The 18,167-nt window shown below is 38.2% G+C and overlaps 1 long non-coding RNA gene across 1 annotated transcript in view; it reads left to right on the forward strand.

The window, feature by feature from the left end:
* Positions 1-18,167, forward strand: part of LOC116660021 — a 34,192-nt gene that overhangs the window by 4,238 nt on the left and 11,787 nt on the right. The window contains exon 2 of the long non-coding RNA XR_004315374.1: positions 10,809-10,888. This is a non-coding gene — a long non-coding RNA (uncharacterized LOC116660021). The remainder of the gene's footprint in view (positions 1-10,808; positions 10,889-18,167) is intronic.

Below are 18,167 nucleotides of genomic sequence, written 5' to 3' on the forward strand. Positions count from 1 at the left end.
ATGTTTTTAAATTTTACAGTAATGAATCTAGGTAGGGATCTTTTTTTGGTTTTTGTCTGTTTTGTTTTCTTTGATTTCTGATTCCTTTCAATCTGAGATCCTTCATTTTCTTTAATTTAGGAAAATTTACCTTCATTATCTCTTTCAGTGTATCTTCTCCAATTCTTTTCCCCTCTCTATTCTGAACCCATAAAATCTGGATATTAGCATTGTGCTCTTTTCATACCCTCTACATCTCTTATCTTCCCTTGTATGTTTTTTGTATCTTTGTTTTTTCCTGCATCCTCCTGGGAAAGTTTCTCAATCTGATTTTACAAATCTCTAACTTACTCTTTAGCAGTATCCTCCATGCAGTTTTTCCTATTTATTGCATTTTCCCTTCAAATATTTTATTTAGTCAAAGAATAACTCAGGAACCTTTAGTTAATTTGCTTCAGCAATTCAGTCACATGAGGAAGGCAGTCATTACACTATTGTTAAGAAACAAAGGCAAAAACAGGATTTAAAAGACAAAAGAGAGAGGAGAAAGGCCACAGTCTGGAAATAGTGCTTGGTGTGCACATATTTGGGGTATACTGGTTAGCCAGCAGCTTGAATCAACCCATAGGGGTATCAAAGAAAACAATTTCGGTAGTTTGTGAATTTTTGGAAAGCCTTGAGAGTTTAACTAGAGAGCGCAGCACCTTCACTTTGTTGAAGCCAGATCTGTACCATTTCTCTCATCAGAATTTTTTACTTTTCATAACCCATGTTTCCACTTTTTAATGATTTTTTTCTTCATGTTGCTGATATCTTCATTTATCTCCTTAAGTACATTCATCATGCATCTTTGAAATTCTTGATTAATCTGTTCTAATAATTCTAATTCAGTTGGTATGTGTGATTCAGTGTGTTGTCTGCATTTCATGATCTCTCAGCTCTTCCACAGGTGCCAGGGTATTTTGGCCTATGAGCTCATGTTGCCCATGGGAGTGTCTGCTAATGTGAATTGGGGAAGAGGCATGTGTAACCCTCCAGATGAGTTTAAGAAGGAAGCAAATGAGCCCCCATCACCACAGAATTAGTGCTAATCACTCCTGTTTGTTGTCACTCCATCAGGCAACTCTGTTCAGGGTTGCACCTTTGATCTCTAAGGAAGAAGTAGCTTGAGAGACCATCTCCCCAGTTCATAATCCACCAGCCCTGGGATTTGGAAGAGGAAGGGCAAAGAAGTCGTCTGCAGGCAGCTGGTCAGACTTCCTGTTTTTATAACCCCTCTCCTCAGCCTGGTGCCCTCATGCTTCTGCCTTGATAGAAGTCCTGGGCAGCGTGGGGATGTTGCTGCTGGTTTCTGCTTCCCTCCAGGCCTTCTCATGGCTGCTTCTGGTTGCCCACCACCCCAGGCAGAGTTGCATCCTCCCTAGATAAGCACATCTACCTCCCACACCATTTTGAACCCTTCAGACTCCCAAGGAGCCTCTTTTGTTGTTGTTGTTGTAATTCATTTCTCAAATCCATATTTTTTCTTAATGGCAGAATTTCTCCAGGATTCATGGGAGAGAGAGAGGTCAATAAGTTTTGAAGCTACATTCTTATTTCTACAATATTAAGATATATGATATATTAGTTTGCTAGGGCTGCCATAACAAGTACCCTAGACTGGGTGGCTTAAACAACAGAAACTTACTTTTTTACAATTCTGAATTCAAGATAAAGAAGTCTGCAAGGCTGGTGTCTTTGGAGGCCTTTCTCCTTGGCTTGTACATGGCCATCTTCTCCCTGTGTCTTCACATAGTCTTCCCTCTATAACTATTTGTGTCCAAATTTCCTGTACTTACAAGGACATCAGTCATATTGGATTAGGGCCCACCCTAATGACCTCATTTTAACTTAATACCTCTATAAAGACCCTTGCCTCCAAATACAGTCACATTATGAACTACTGGGGATAAAAACTATGAAAAGGAACATAAATGTATATATATGTGTGTGTGTGTATATGTATATGTGTATGTATGTGTGTGTGTGTATGTGTGTGTGTGTGTATATATATAAAATATAAATGAATCTCTATGCTGTACACCAGAAATTAATATATTATAAATTGATTATACTTCAAGAAAAAATAATTAAGTAAGTACTGAGAATTAGGACTTCAACATATGAATTTGAGGCATATATAGCTCAGCCCATAGTGTATGGCATTTACATGAGCTATAATTTTACTTTTAATTTAGATTAGTTCTCCTTTTTTTCAATTGTCTCATACTTTTAAAATTTATTTTTGGAATTGGTATCAAAATAACATTCATACATTGGTATTAGTGGGTGTGACTCTTAAGCCTCAATTTTTTAAAAAATGTTATATTAAAGTATAGCTGATGTACAATATTATATCAGTTATAGGTATACAATATAGTGATTCACAATTTTTAAAGATTATATTCCACTTAAGTTACAAAATATTGGCTATAGTCCCTGTGTTGTACATATATCTTTATAGAATATTTTATTCATAATTGTTTGTACCTTTTTTGTATATATATATATTTTTTATTGAAGTATAGTCAGTTTACAGTGTTGTGTCAAAGTTTGTACCTTTTAATCTCCTACCCCTATATTGCCCTCCTTTCCCTCTCCACATTGGTAACCACTAATTTGTTCTCTATATCTATGAATCTGTACCTTTTTTTTTTATTATATTCACTAGCTTGTTTTATTTTTTAGATTCCACATGTAAGTGATATCATACAGTATTTGTCTTTCTCTGTCTGACTTATTTCACTTAGCATAATACCCTCAAAGTCCATCCGTGTTGCAAATGGCAAGATTTCATTGTTTTTTATGATTGAGTAGTATACCATTATATATATGGATATATATATTTTTTCACATCTTTATTATCCATTCATTGTCAGTGGACATTGAGGTTGCTTCTGGATCTTGGTAATTGTAAATAATGCTGCTATGAACATTGGAGTGCATGTATCTTTTCAAATTAATGGTTTTGTTTTTTTTCAGATATATACACAGTAGGCTCTTATCAGAGCTCATCCTATGTGACCTTGCAACAGCATCCAACATTGTTGGTCATAATTTATTTACTGAAACACTTTCTTACTTTGGTCTCCATGACAATGAACTTGCCTGGCTTCCTTGCTTTCTCTCTGGCCATTCCTTCTCAGTCTCCCTGGTCAGTCCCCACTCTTATAGTTAGTCATTTAATGCAGGACTTCTTTAAAGGCTGGGTTTTAGACCTTCTTCTCTTGCATTCTTTTCTCAGTGTAGACTTTCTTAGGTGTCCCTATCCATTTCTAGGTTTTCTTATCCATTCCTCTAGCTTTGTTTACCATCTGATTGCCAGTGACTCCAAAACATATATTTCCATCCAAGATCTTAATTCCGAGCACAAGATCCACGTGACTAATTGCCTACTCAAGAACACCTCACACTCCGTGTATCTGAAAGTGAGCTCATCATCTTCCCACCAAAACTACCACTTCTCTGTTGTTTCTTTTCTCAGTAAATGGTTTTGTAAACCACGTAGTTGGATTCATTTTGGGGATTTACTTTTGACTTTTCATCTTCTTCACCTGCCTCATTCAAGAGGCTACAAGACTCAGAATGATCTGGGTTGTGCTGATTTCTGCAGGTTTAGCAGGAAATACCATCTGTCTCCTTCCATGCTTAACTTTGTTCCATATCCCAATATCAGATCCTTGTTCTTGTCTCAAAGTTTTTCCAGGATAATTCCTCTCATTCTTTAAATCAGAGATTAAACTTCATCTCCAGAATGTTTCCCTCAAATCTCCAGATTTGGCTAAATTCTGCTTTATGAGATCTGCTTCCTTCCTTGGCATGTTTCTTTTTAGAATAAAGATTTGACTGTGTAAGAAAAAAACCTTAAATAGCCATGGCTTAAATGACATAAAAATTTATCTGGGAAGTTAAAGCTTGGCTCTATAATGCAAAGATGTCCAGGGCCCAGGGTCCTTTTGTCTTGTTGCTCCACCATTCCTAGCGTGCTGTCCTCATTCCCCTATTATAGACAGCTCAGCATTCCGTGTGCGTTCCAGCCAGTGGAAAGAAGGAGAAATTGAAAGGGAGAATGTGCATTTCCTTTTAGGGTTACACCCAGAAGTCATGCTTATATCCCATCTGTTGGAACGTAGTCACATAACTACAACTAGTTGCAGAAGAGGCTGAGGGGAATGTTTTGGTTCTGTGCACAGTTAACTATTAACAGTTGAAAGTCTGTAATTGTTGAAAAGGGAAGATCAAACATTCAGACAACTAACAGTTTCTGCCACAGTCCTGGTGAACACACATACCCGTGCACATCCCCCTTCCTGCACAGAGAGCACACCCATTCCTTCCCCAGTGGCGACCACACCCAGAGGTTATTCAGTTAGTGCATCCAGCTCAGTGTCTGCGATCTCTGAGTGATGTGCCGTCCTCATTATCAGGCTCCAGTGGAGCTCTTCTTGCCACTTGTAAACCAAAGACAAGTCTTCTGCTCTGACTATACCCAAGATGAGAAAGTAGGAGCAGGGTAACTGGAATAAGAATACTTATTTGGAAAAGGAGGAAGAGGAGAAAGTGGAGGAGGAGGAAAGAAGGGAAAACATAAACAGTCACTGGGCCACAAATGACCAATTCCTGCTGAGTAGGAACTAGAAAGATTCTGAGCTCAGACTGGTTAGACTCATGTGACAAGCATGTTTTCTGCTCTCAGAGGGATGGGGAAGGGATGGAGTGTCTCTCCCATCTTTATCTCCTGTGGTTGTCATCTGATAGTATCCATTTCTCTTATATTTGCTTGGCATGAACTTCTTTGCTATGGTTCTGTGAACAGTTAAACTTCGAAAGTTTAAATAATTTTATTCAGTTTGGATATTAATAGATACGTATGCTGTGTGTGTGTGTGTGTGTATTTGTGAGTTAAAAATGCCTTGTTCTAATAATTTCTCTATGTATGGTATTGTGCAGTTGCTTAAAACATTTATGAGACCTGGTACAAATCATATCCTATCTCATCTTGAATATAAACAAACAGGGTCCTCTGTTCTCCCCACTACATCCCCGAGTATAGCCTTGCTGACAAGCACAGACCAGCATGATAGTGACAGGGGAGGTGTTTACAGATTTTTGACCCTGTCATTAAATATAGCATCCAAGAAAGTTTATTTTGCACGTTTTTATGTCTGTTTAAATAAACATGATTAAACCTGTATACTAAAGATTTCAGATTTATTTTTAATTTGAGCAGAAGAAACTGTTTGGGTTTTTGGTATATAAAATAAAATGGATTTTCTGTTATAAAGAACTTAAGATATTTACCATTTGAATTATCAGTGGTAGATTTGAAGGTTGTTGTAATTCAATTGAGTCAGATTGAGAAATAAGAAAAGCAAAGTAAACATTAGAAATAGATTGTATTTTAAATACACATAATTTATATTTGTATTTTTGTTCGGCTGTTATATCAGAAACTCATCAAGTGATTTTGAAAATTATAGCTTTTCTCTGATTGCAAAAGTCGTGCATGTTCAATTAGGAAAACTAAGAAAAATAGACAGATGCAGTCTATTGAGAATTTAATAGCAATAGACCAGATATCCTCTCCTTAAAAGACCACCCACAGGCTCTACAAGAAGTTCGTTTCTTGAAATGCCACCAGAGGGCGATCAATTCAGAAACTAATCTAGCTGATGTATAAACAGGCTTCTATATTGTGGGGGGGCTAACAGTTTTCAGTTTTAATTTGGGAAGACAGCAAAAAAAAAAGGGGAATTAAAAACAGAAAACATATCCAAATAAGTGTTCGATTTTTAAAAAGGTTCATCACTACCCTTATTGGAACCTAACTATTATACATTCCTGAGTATGGCAAACATTTATTGAGTCCTCACTTACTGTTAATTGTGATAGGTGCTATTCATAAAAACTGGGTCCTGACATTTTAGGATTAATATTTTCTCTGGGGAAAGAGGCATACAGAAACAAATGGATTAGGATCCAATTTTTTGTGTACCACACTAAAAATATTCAAGTGCTGTGAAGGACAGGATTAATTCTGCTAAAGGCAAATAAGTCAGAAGAATGCATTACAGAAGAACTGGACCTTACATCAGACACTTCCGAATTTACAGGTTAAAATGGTAGACTGAACATGTGCATTTAATTTTCCTCCCTCTTGAACAACCATTAAAAATAAGAAGTATTTTAGGGCCTAAACCCACATGGATTAGGAGAACAGGAGAGGAGACAACAGCAACAAAATTTTGGAAGCTGAAGGACTTTTAGATCAGTGGTAAGTGACTTAACAGACCTGAGAAAACAAAACCCCAAGCCATCAGTGGGAAAGCTAAGAAACCAACAATAGGGACACAGCAAACTCTTCAAAGGGCATGATTTGTAGGCTCTTTAAGTTAGGACTACAAGTCCAGGACTGGAGGTAAAAGGGAGAGAAAAGCTAATAAAAGGAGGACCACAGTGAAAGCTGTTTGAGAAGAAATTAGAGCCCTAGATCCTCCTTCACCCGTAGAAGTCTGGATGTTCATTCTCATTAAAGGAGATTGAGAGATCACCCCCTTCCCCAACCTCTTCCCCTACTTCGTCCACAGAAGGAACAGCTGAATCTTTACTCATTAGGGGAGAGATTGGAAAACTTTCCTGGGGGAACGTGGCCATCCTAAAGAAGATGCTTAAAGATACTGACATCAAGATTTTGCCAACAGCCTCTCTACCAACATCACCCTACAATAGAATTCACAGACTCAGATTTTTTAATGTTTTTAAATTTCTCTCTCTTAATTTTGAGTAGGCCACCCAGTGTTACCAGATATCTGATGAAAGCCTGTTATATAGAAGATAGAGACCAAAACAAACAAGAACAAACAGAAAAAGCATCTTGGAGAAAACAGAAATTATTCAAGCCTTAAAAGCAATAGCTATAATCATATCTATCCTCAGAGAGACAAGAGGGGATATTGCATCCATTAAACAAGAACCAAAGCTATAGAAATGGAAGATTTAGAAAAAGAAAACTGAAAAGGGCTCTTGGAAATTAAAAACTTGGTAGCAGAAAAAAAAAATACTTGTTCTGTCCAATGTGGTAACCGCTAACCAATTTAAATGTAAATTACTTATAAAATTAACGAAATTTAAAATTCAACTCGTCATTTGCACTAGTTGCATTTCAAAAAACACTCCAAAGCCACCCATGGCTAGAGGCTAAGGTATTGGCCAGCTCAGATATAGAACATTTCCATCATTGCAGAAAGTTCTGTTGATAGCACTTGAGAAAGTGCGTTTGAGGACTTCTCTCATGAAGTAGAAGACAAAGAGAAAAGATGAAAAAAACCCATAGGATTATCCAGGGAAATCAAAACAGTGAATAATAAAAGTGCCAGAAAGAAGAAAGAAAAGGAAGGGAAGACAATAAACAAAAAAATTCAAGAAAATTTCCTGGAATTGAATGACATAAGTTACCAGATTGAAAAAGCCCAGTAGATACTTAGCCCAGTATATCCACTCTGAGGCATATTCTTGTGAAATATTAGAATGCCAGGGGTAAAAAGAAGATATTACTCATTTCCAGACAGGCAGAAGTAGTAGTATACCCGATACTAGAAACAGAAAGGCTTCTGACTTCTCAGTAGTCACTTTGGAAGCAAGAAAACACTGGAGCAATACCTTCCAAAATCTGAAAGAAAATTACTTGCAGTGTAGAATTCTATACCTAATCAACTATTCGTGGAGCATTAGAGTAGGACAAAGCTATAATCAGGTATATAATATCACAGAATCTTACCTTCTGTGTGTCCTTTCTCAAGGTTCTCCACAAAACATGAGAGTAAGCCAAGAAAGAGGAAAACAGCATTCAAAAAGCAGGAGATCTGACACAGGACAGGGGATCCCCCAGATGATGGAGAAAGACGTGACAGCTATGCTCCATCAAAGGGCGTCAATCAGGATCAGAGCAGCACACCTCAAGAGACAGGCATGTTCAGTGCTGTCATCACCAAGACCCTTGATGCTAATAGCATGCTCTGTTTAACAAGTGAACTGAAAGTCCAGTGAACCTGGCCAGATTTTTATCTGCATCTGCTTTGTCTTGATGAAGAGCTGGTGAGGTGACTACTCTCTCCTTCAGGTCCTACTGCCATGTTAGTTTAAGGTACTCATATCACGCTACAGAAATATTCTGCTTTGAACTGCCTGAGAGCTGGAAGTAGAACATGATAAGCTAAGACAGAGAAAATACAGTGCCATTCACTCTCTCTAACCATATTATGGATGTCCAGGGCTCTATTCCAAAGTTCTGTCAGATGCCCTAAGGCCCCAAGTTGCCCAGGATTCATATATGACTTTGCTCTCTCTTCGGCCTGCTCCAGAATTTATCTTCAGCAGACAAGCCCAAACACAACAGGAAAATTATTTCCCTCAATATAATTATCAAGTACTTTCACTAATAATGAAATAGCATCATTGCTATTTTTACACATACTTGCCAATTAGATCCTGAAAATAGCTCTGTGAGTTACTCAGGGCAGGTGTGTGCTCCCCAGTTGATGGAGAAGCAAAGTCGCTGCTGAGAGGTTCAGAGAGCATTCATCCCAGGCTCTCATGGCTGGAACTTGACTGGTCCAATCAGAACAACCCAGTAAACTTTTTTCATCAGTCTTTAGAAAAGAAAGCATAAAAAGGAGACTGCAGTTATACAATAACAACAAAAAATCATGTCTTCCTAATCTAAATTGTTTTTAAAAAACAGTAAATCTTTTTTCCCTGAAAAAGTCGTCCATGGAGGAACCATTTCAAAAGTGTGGACAGCAATTTCCCTATTGTATCTGCTGAAGGAAATGATAGTCAAAGGGGTTGGAAGTTAATCTTTCCACGTTCTTTGCATGGAACATCATGGCCCTGTACACTCACTGGCCCCATACTGGCCGTAATTCCTGCCACATATATCTTTGCTTAGTATGACTCAGTTTCAAAGTATCACTGACTAGAAATAAGAGGTCACAAGTCCACTGCTCTACTTAAACTGAACTGCAGTTAATTTATCCCAAATAGAGAAAAATTTCTTCTACTCTGAAAATAAACTGGAAAAGATACTTCACAACATCGAATTGATTCTCCAAGCCTATTTGTTAGAGGAGGACAATATGAGTGATTCTTTTGTTTTGGTTCCACTTACTAACTTTAAACTACCCACATGTCTTGTTTTATGTCAGGATAGTCATGTTAGCTACCACTTACTAATCACTATTACAAATGCTTTTCACATACAGAAGATAAAAAAATGAGTCTCTTTCTTTCCCAGTTTTGACTAAGACATGAAGACAATAGATATTAAATACCAAAGTGAGTTGTAAGCTAAACACCCTAGAGGGCTTACGGAGTAGGATTTAGTTGAAAACTCTTGACAACTTCAGCCAAGTCAAATACCTAAGAGTTGAAGAAAAAGTATTTGGGGAGAGGTGCTCTCTAGGTTCTTTCCCATATGGACCAAATGGGTGTAGTAGGGTTGCTTTCTTTTTCATCTCAAGTAAAGAGGGCTTCCTGGGACCATCCAGCAGCTTGGAATGTGTCTCCTGCAATGAGGAGGCCCAGTTGTTGTGTCTGACTTGTGACTGGAGCTTCTAAAGAGCAAGAGAGAAGGGTGGGCAAGAAGCTTCGTGAGCAGAGTGATAGCGAGCTGCAGCTGTCCTCAATCAGCAGGCGCTCCCAGAGTGTCAGGACAGAGTCCATGTGTGGACCCTCAGGGAGGAAGGGGTGACTCAGAGCCTTCCTAAATCCTGGCTAGGGGACTGCCTGGAGGAACAGCGGGTCTCCAACAGGGATTCTCTGTCCAGTGAGCAATTGAAAATACACACACAGAGACACGCAGATACACACATGCACGCACACACACACACAGCTAAGGCTGTAGCAACCAGACAGCAACCAGGAGAAAATACATTTCTCTCAACACAGGAAGTGCAGTTGAATGTCATGGTGGGGCCTCTGAAACATCAGAAAATAAAAGTTACCTTTGAACATTTGCCAAGCCCAGAAAGTGGGGAGCCATCTTCCAGTGGTCCCAAGTAAGAACTTCTCTACGCACCTCCCTACCTTTCCTCCCACCTCAACTGATGAGAAACCCTGGTTATCAAATTGGGAGATCAAGATTGGAGGAGTAAGGTGAGGAAATAGAGGAGAATTTTGTCCCCTGTACCTGTCTTCTTCTCATTAGAAGACCCCAACTGGGGGGAACTTTGGATGAAACTGAAGCCTTTATTGTTATATGGAACATGACTTCCTAAGCATCAAAAATAAGATTGTGTTTTACAACTTAATGAGGTTGTAGAGCTTTTTATTATCTAAGGATAGTCAGAAAAATGAGGGAGATGCCTGATTTTTCATGCAAAGCAGGGGAAGGCCTTCTCCCACTAAATAAATTTTAAGTAGACAGTGAGACAGTAAAGGGCTTTCTGATTATGTTACAAGAATCTTGATTATCCAACATCTTGGTCACTTATGAAGAATTGCATTTAATTCTCACATCAACCCAATGAAGTTGATCTATTGTTGGTTCCTTTTTACAGATGAGGAAATGAGGCACAGAGAGGTTAAGTAACTTGTCTAAGGCCACACAGCAACAAGGATGAAGCTAGGACTTGACTACAAACTTAAGCAATTAATAGCCACCTTATACTGCCTCATGATAACAAAAGTGTAAATATCTGTGAAGCTAGGACAATCTCGTCTGGTAGAATGCATCATGAAACAGTAAGTACACTTTAAATCAATATATCTTCTGTCTTTGTTCTATGTTTCAGAGAAGTCTCCTCAGACATACCTCAGAAATGTTTTCGGTTGGATTCCAGACCACCGCAATAAAGTGAATATCACAATAAAAGTGAGTCACAATTTTTTTTGGTTTCCCAGTGCATATACAAGTTATGTTTACACTATACTGTAATCTATTAAGTGTGCAATAGCATTCTGACTAAAAAATAATTTATATACCGTAATATAAAAATACTTTATTGCTAAAAATACTAATCCTCATCTGAGCCTTCAGCAAGTGGTGATCTTTTTGCAACAGTAGCATCAAAAAATCACTGATCACAGATCACCACAACAAATATGATGGTAATGAAATACCGTGAGAATTATCAAAAAGTGACAAAGAGACATGAAGTGAGCAAATGCTATTGGAAAAATGGTGCCAGTAGACTTACTCAACATAGGGTTGGCACAAACCTTCAATTAAAAAAAAATGCAATATCTATGAAGCACAATAAAGCTAAGCACAATAAAATGAGGTATGGTTGTACTTGTTTCCTTATGAGAATGTTCTTATTTGCCTGATCATAATACTTACCTTTAACTAATGGTATAAAAACAAACAAATAAATAAAACATATATAAAATAACTTGAAACTGTATGTATGGCTAGAGTATTCCTTAAGCTGTCATAACAAAAAGACCACAAAGTACATAAAGACAATAGAGGTTTATTTCTCTCTTATGAAAAAGTCTCTAGGGGATGTTTTGGAAATCTGTGTAGGAGGAGGCTTAGTTGTCACAATATTTGGGTAGCACTGTTGGCATGGGATACTTCTATCAACTTTTGAATGTCCCATCATATATTTAAGGAAAACAAATAAACTGAACACCGTATTTATGATTATCTGAGCCTAGAACCTAATTTTACCTATAAACCCAAAGGATCTTTTGCATGGTTTTAATATACATTGAATTCCATGAATGCAATTATGATGTTAAAAAGAGGAAGATCCCATTTTGTTTTGCTTGCTTTACTAAGATTTGTTTGCCATTTCAGAAAATCTTGTCACCAATTTGGAATATTTTCCTTGCCAATGAGACATCTGTATCAGCTTTCATTTGTGGCTGTCACTCTCATATGTGACTATACATGGAAGGGCAGGCGTACGTCTACCTCACAGTGTCTTCTCTTAGCTTGTCCCTGTATCATATTATTATTAATTACTTTCCTTTTAGTTCTACTTTATATTGTAGTTAGAGCATTGTATTGATTTTTTTAAAATTATATTGTAGGGAAATAATATTAACTATAAGTTGCATTTTAGGATAGTTAAGGAGGTGTTACAAAATATTCATTACAAAAAAGTGAGCATGAGGTCTAATAGGGTCAAGAATTCTTCTGTTAGAAGGAAATGAAGCCTTGCTTTTCAGCTGGATCCAGAGGGATCTTGGACCTCAACTCTGAATTTAGTATAAGAACTTAAAATTCAAAGTGTAAAGTGTTGCAAGTATTTTCCAAACAATATCTGCTCAGAAGTACAAAGTTTCAAAATAATTGGAATATTATAATATGTGCAACAATTTATGTAATTACATGTGCATTATATTGTATGCATTGTATATATCTATTCACCTATAGCTTTATCTAGCCATATAGCTCTATATATCATATCTATCTGTATGTCGATATCAAGGCCAGTGCTTGCAGTTGTTAGAATATGAGCTAAGGTGTAACACTTTATCCTCTTGTAACTGTTCGAAACAAGTGTTAACTCCTAATTCCAACATTTCCTTCTAACCCAAAGAGAAAGACATACTTTAAAGAAATTTTCAGCTGAGTTAGCACAATGCAGGACTTCATCATGAAAACATCATTGTCATGCATCGTTGTTCATGCCGTCCAGGCCCTTAAAAGGGAGATCCACCTAGCAGTGCCAGGCTTTCTTGGAAGGCTTCCTTTCCCCTCAACTGGTGGAGGCCTGATCTTGTTTTGTAGCAGTTGCCATAGGAGCAGCCCCTGTTGCAAGGGTGACTCCATCACAAAAACAAATACGTGCAAAGAGCTGAGAAGCAGATTTCAGCCTTCAGTGCTTCAAACCCCGAGGAATGAAAGCAATCTGTGCAATTTAAATAGAATAAATCCCAATGCCCCCAAGGGAAGTGGGAGTTTATTTTTAGGCTGCAAGCACAGCCACCCAGGCTTTAGGAATGACAGACTGGATGTCCAAAGCTGTGTGGAAGTGCGTCTGTGGCTTTGCGGGTTTGAGGCCTTAGCTGGGCCAGGGGAGGTGGGGAAACAAACCAGCCCCACACCAGGCTTCCTTTCCAGCCACCTTACCTGCCTACTCCTGCACCATGTTAGCTACAGCTGCCCCGCCGATCTCAGAGAGGGGCTCAGAGCAGACACTCTGGCTCAGCATCCTCTCCATCCCTGGTGCCAAGGTGTGGCGCGCATGACCAGGTGGAGACATGAGGGGCTGGGCAAGCAGGTGGAGCCGGCGCAGTGGGATGTCCCCAAACCGAGGCATGGCTGCAGTGATCACCAACCCAATAAAAGAGGTACATGCCAGCACAGAGCTGCCCCTGGTGCCCCACACCCTGCTGGGAACCAGAGGGATCTTGGTGGTGGAGGGTCCCTGAGACAAGCTCTTGCCAAGGCCAGGTCATTGGACGAGGGTGCTCCAGGGCCCCAGACAGCTGTGCAAACTAGATAGAGAAGAAGAGCTTTGGGTGCCTTATCTTTTAAAACATGGTTAGAGCATCAAAAGTCCTGGCTTGGTTTTGAAATGCTAGTTTTCAATTATATTATGTTATTATTGGACTTTCATTATTACATATAAATATTAAAAGCCAGTATTAAGTTATTTAAAATTAATAGACTTTTTTTAAAGGGAAGCTTCAGTTTTATAGTAAAACTGAGCAGTAAGTCCAGAGAATTCCATGTGCCCCTTCTCCCTTCCCCACAGTTTCCCCATTACTAACAGCTTGCGTTAGTGTAGTGCATTTGTTACAATTGATCAGTCAGTATAGACACAGTATTATTCACTGAGGGAAGCTTGGATACAGAGACATGCACAGAGAAGGCAGCCACATGACAGGTGGAATCTGGAGTGAGGCAGCTACTTGCCAAGGACTGCCAGCAGCACCATAAGCTGGGAGAGAGGCATGGAACAGATTCTCCCTCAGAGCCCCTAGAAGGAACCAACTCTGCCAAGACCTTGATTTTCTGAACTGTGGGAGAATATATTCTGTTGTTCTAAGCCCCCCGTTTTGTAGTAATTTCTCATGGCAGCTCAAGGATACTGACACAAGACCCATGGGAGAAGGTTTTCTCAGAATAAGTTTCTAGGCAAAGCTTTGCTTTGGTTTGCTATTATCTTATGAACAATGTGAGCTTAATAACTAATCATGTTTTCTTTTCTGCTTGGGCCACCGGAAAGTGCTGCATAGACTTTGTGACCCAACTATAGGACATTATAGAATAAATTTGTGTGTGTTCATCTCTTTTCTCTTCCTCTCATTTTAAAATCTCAATATTTTCCTGTATTATTATATTGATTTATTTTTGTTTGCTCCTACGAGCTCTTTTTAAAAATGATTTTGGGTTGAGGAGAGGAAAAAACGTAGTAACTGGATAAACCTGTCTTTCTCTTTCTTCCCCAGAGAAAAGAGCTGAAATATTATCAGCCCAGATTATTAGCTCTGAAAGAGCCAGATTACCCTTTAAACTGAAGTGACCTTCTCATTTCAGAGGTCAGAATTCAACCTTTTCATTTCAGACCTGAGAAAATGGCAGCCTAAGGTTACATGATTAGATCCTAGTTGATGTCACCATCTGTGTCCTTGATTATTCAGAACACTATTAGTTGTTTGGGTAGGGAAGCAGCTATAGCTGGAATTTCATACAGTGTTACAGACTAACAAGGCCAATTGAAATTATTTATGTTGTTGATCATTAATAATAAATATTGTATTATATAATAAACATTATTTCAACACTCATTTATGATAAAAGCTCTCACCAAAGTGGGTATAAAGGGAACATATCTCAACATAATAAAAGCTATATATGACAAACCTACAGCCAGCATAGTACTCAACGGTGAAAAACTCAAAAGCTTCCCACTAAAATCTGGGACAAGACAAGGTTGCCCACTATCACCACTCCTATTCAACCTAGTCTTGGAAGTCCTAGCCACAGCAATCAGGCAAGAGAGAGAAATAAAAGGGATCCAAATTGGGAAAGAAGAGGTAAAAGTGTCACTATATGCTGATGACATGTTACTATATATAGAAAACCCTAAAAGTCCACACAAAAACTACTAGAGCTGATCGAAGAATTCAGCAAGGTAGCAGGTTACAAGATTAACATTCAAAAATCAGTGGCATTTCTTTACACTAACAATGAAACAACAGAAAAAGAAAGTAAAGAAACAATCCCCTTTAAAATAGCACCCAAAGTAATAAAATACCTAGGAATAAATCTAACCAAGAAGGTGAAAGAATTATACACAGAAAACTATAAACCATTGATGAAGGAAATTAAAGAAAACTTTAAAAAGTGGAAAGATATCCCATGCTCTTGGATTGGAAGAATCAATATTGTTAAAATGGTCACACTGCCCAAGGCAATCTACAGATTTAATGCAATCCCTATCAAATTACCCAGGACATATTTCACAGAACTAGAATGAATCATAATAAAATTTATATGGAACCATCAAAGACCTAGAATTGCCAAAGCATTACTGAAGAGAAAGAAAGAGGCTGGAGGAATAACTCTCCCAGACTTCAGACAATACTATAGAGCTACAGTCATCAAGACAGCATGGTATTGGTACAAAAACATATAGACCAGTGGAACAGAATAGAGAGCCCAGAAATGAACCCACAAACTTTTGGTCAACTCATCTTCGACAAAGGAGGCAAGAATATACAATGGAATAAAGACAGTCTCTTCAGCAAATGATGTTGGGAAAACTGGACAGCAGCATGTAAAGCAATGAAGCCAGAGCACTCCCTTACACCATACACAAAAATAAACTCAAAATGGATCAAAGACTTTAACATAAGACAAGATACAATAAACCTCCTAGAGGAAAATATAGGCAAAACATTATCTGACATACATCGCAAATATGTTCTCCTAGAACAGTCTACTCAAGCAATAGAAATAAAAGCAAAAATAAACAAATGGGACTTAATGAAACTTACAAGCTTCTGCACAGCAAAGGAAACTATAAGTAAAACAAAAAGACAACCTACAGAATGGGAGAACATTTTTGCTAATGAAACCGACAAAGGCTTGCTCTCCAGAATGTATAAGCAGCTCATATGACTTAATAAGAAATAACCAAACAACCCAATCCAAAAATGGGCAGAAGACCTAAACAAGAAATTCTCCAAGGAAGACATACAAATGATCAATAGGCACATGAAAAAATGCTCAATATCACTAATTATCAGATAAATGCAAATCAAAACTACAATGAGGTATCACCTCACACCAGTCAGAATGGGCATCATTCAAAAATCCACAAATGAAAAATGCTGGAGAGGCTGTGGAGAAGGGGGAACCCTCCTACACTGCTGGTGGGAATGCAGTTTGGTGCAGCCACTGTGGAAAACAGTATGGAGATTCCTCAAAAGACTAGTAATAGACTGACCGTATGACCCAGGAATCCCGCTTCTGAGCATATATCCAGAAGGAACCCTATTTCAGGATGACACCTGCACCCCAATGTTCATAGCAGCACTATTTACAATGGCCAAGACATGGAAGCAGCCTAAATGTCCATCCGCAGATGACTGGATAAAGAAGATGTGGTATATTTATACAATGGAATACTACTCAGCCATAAAAACTGACAACATAATGCCATTTGCAGCAACATGGATGCTCCTAGAGAATGTCATTCTAAGTGAAGTAAGCCAGAAAGAGAAAGAAAAATACCATATGAGATCGCTCATATGTGGAATCTAAACAAACAAACAAACAAACAAAGCATAAATACAAAACAGAAATAGACTTATAGACATAGAATACAAACTTGTGGTTGCCAAGGGGGCGGAGAGTGGGAAGGGATAGACTGGGATTTCAAAATTGTAGAATAGGTAAACAAGATTATACTGTATAGCACAGGGAAATATACACAAGATCTTATGGTAGCTCACAGAGGAAAAAATGTGACAATGAGTATATATATATGTTCATGTATAACTGAAAAATTGTGCTCTACACTGGAATTTGACACAACGTTGTAAAATGATTATAAATCAATAAAAAATGTTAAAAAAAGTAATTGTGTGCTACATCCTAATAATAAATAATAATCTTAAGTGAATAAAAAGTTTATCTCATCTAGCTGTTAGAGAAATGTCTTCTCCAAAATAAAAGCACTTGCACAAATTTATAATTTCAATATTATTGAAATCACACAGCCATATATTTATGTGTGTCTGTGTGTCTGTGTATATATATATATACACAGACCAAGAATTTAGAACAGGGAGTCAAAAATATGGAAAATACAAAGTAGAGGTAACTGATCTGAAAGATACAGTGAGAAGGTCTAACATACACCTTTAAATAACATATTATTTAGGATATGTAAATATATCCTAACTTATAATATCATAAATTGTATAATTTCAAAATTATATAAATGTCACTTAAACCAGCATGACAGTATGAATGTGACATTACCTGGTTAGGGGATCCCTGAGAGGGTGAAGGGTGGGAGAAAGATTTTGTTAAAAGCAAACTCCTAGCCATGTAGGTTTCTTCTGTTATATCTCCCTCCTCCCAATCTATTCCTGCTCTATTCTTGATCACTAAGGGTCATACTGATTTCTCCTTCGTCTCCCACATCCAGTTACCAAGTCCTGCTGACTTGACTTTGTAAACATTTCTCAAATATGTCCCTTTTTCCTTGCCCTGCCTTCATTGCCATGCGGAGGTCCCCTTCTCTTCTGGGTCTATTGCGTTTGCCTGAGGACTGGTCTCCCTGCCGGCTGCACATGGCTGCTAGCATGTTTCATGTGAGATGCATACCTGATGGCATCACTTCCAGGCATTTATTCAGCTCCGCAAATACTAATTTAGCTCCATGTAGGTATCAGGCTCTGTTTTAGGTACTGAAGACACATCAGTGAATGAGATAGATCAGGTTTCTACACTCAAGAAACTTAAATTCTAAGAGGAATAACAAATTCAAAAGCATGCTTAGGTATCTTTTCTAAGCCCTGACCTCTCGTGCCTTCTACCGTCTTCCCTGAATGTGTCCCTCCACCCATCAGCTGCTGGCATTTTAGGCTCCTGGTTTATGTTCAGATAGCATTCAGCTTTTTGTGGTTCAGCTTAGGCATTTTCCCCCCCTGAGAGCCTTTATGAACTTCATACTGGG

The sequence above is a fragment of the Camelus ferus genome, chromosome 26 (assembly GCF_009834535.1).
Source record: "Camelus ferus isolate YT-003-E chromosome 26, BCGSAC_Cfer_1.0, whole genome shotgun sequence".
Taxonomy (NCBI): Eukaryota; Metazoa; Chordata; class Mammalia; order Artiodactyla; family Camelidae; genus Camelus; species Camelus ferus.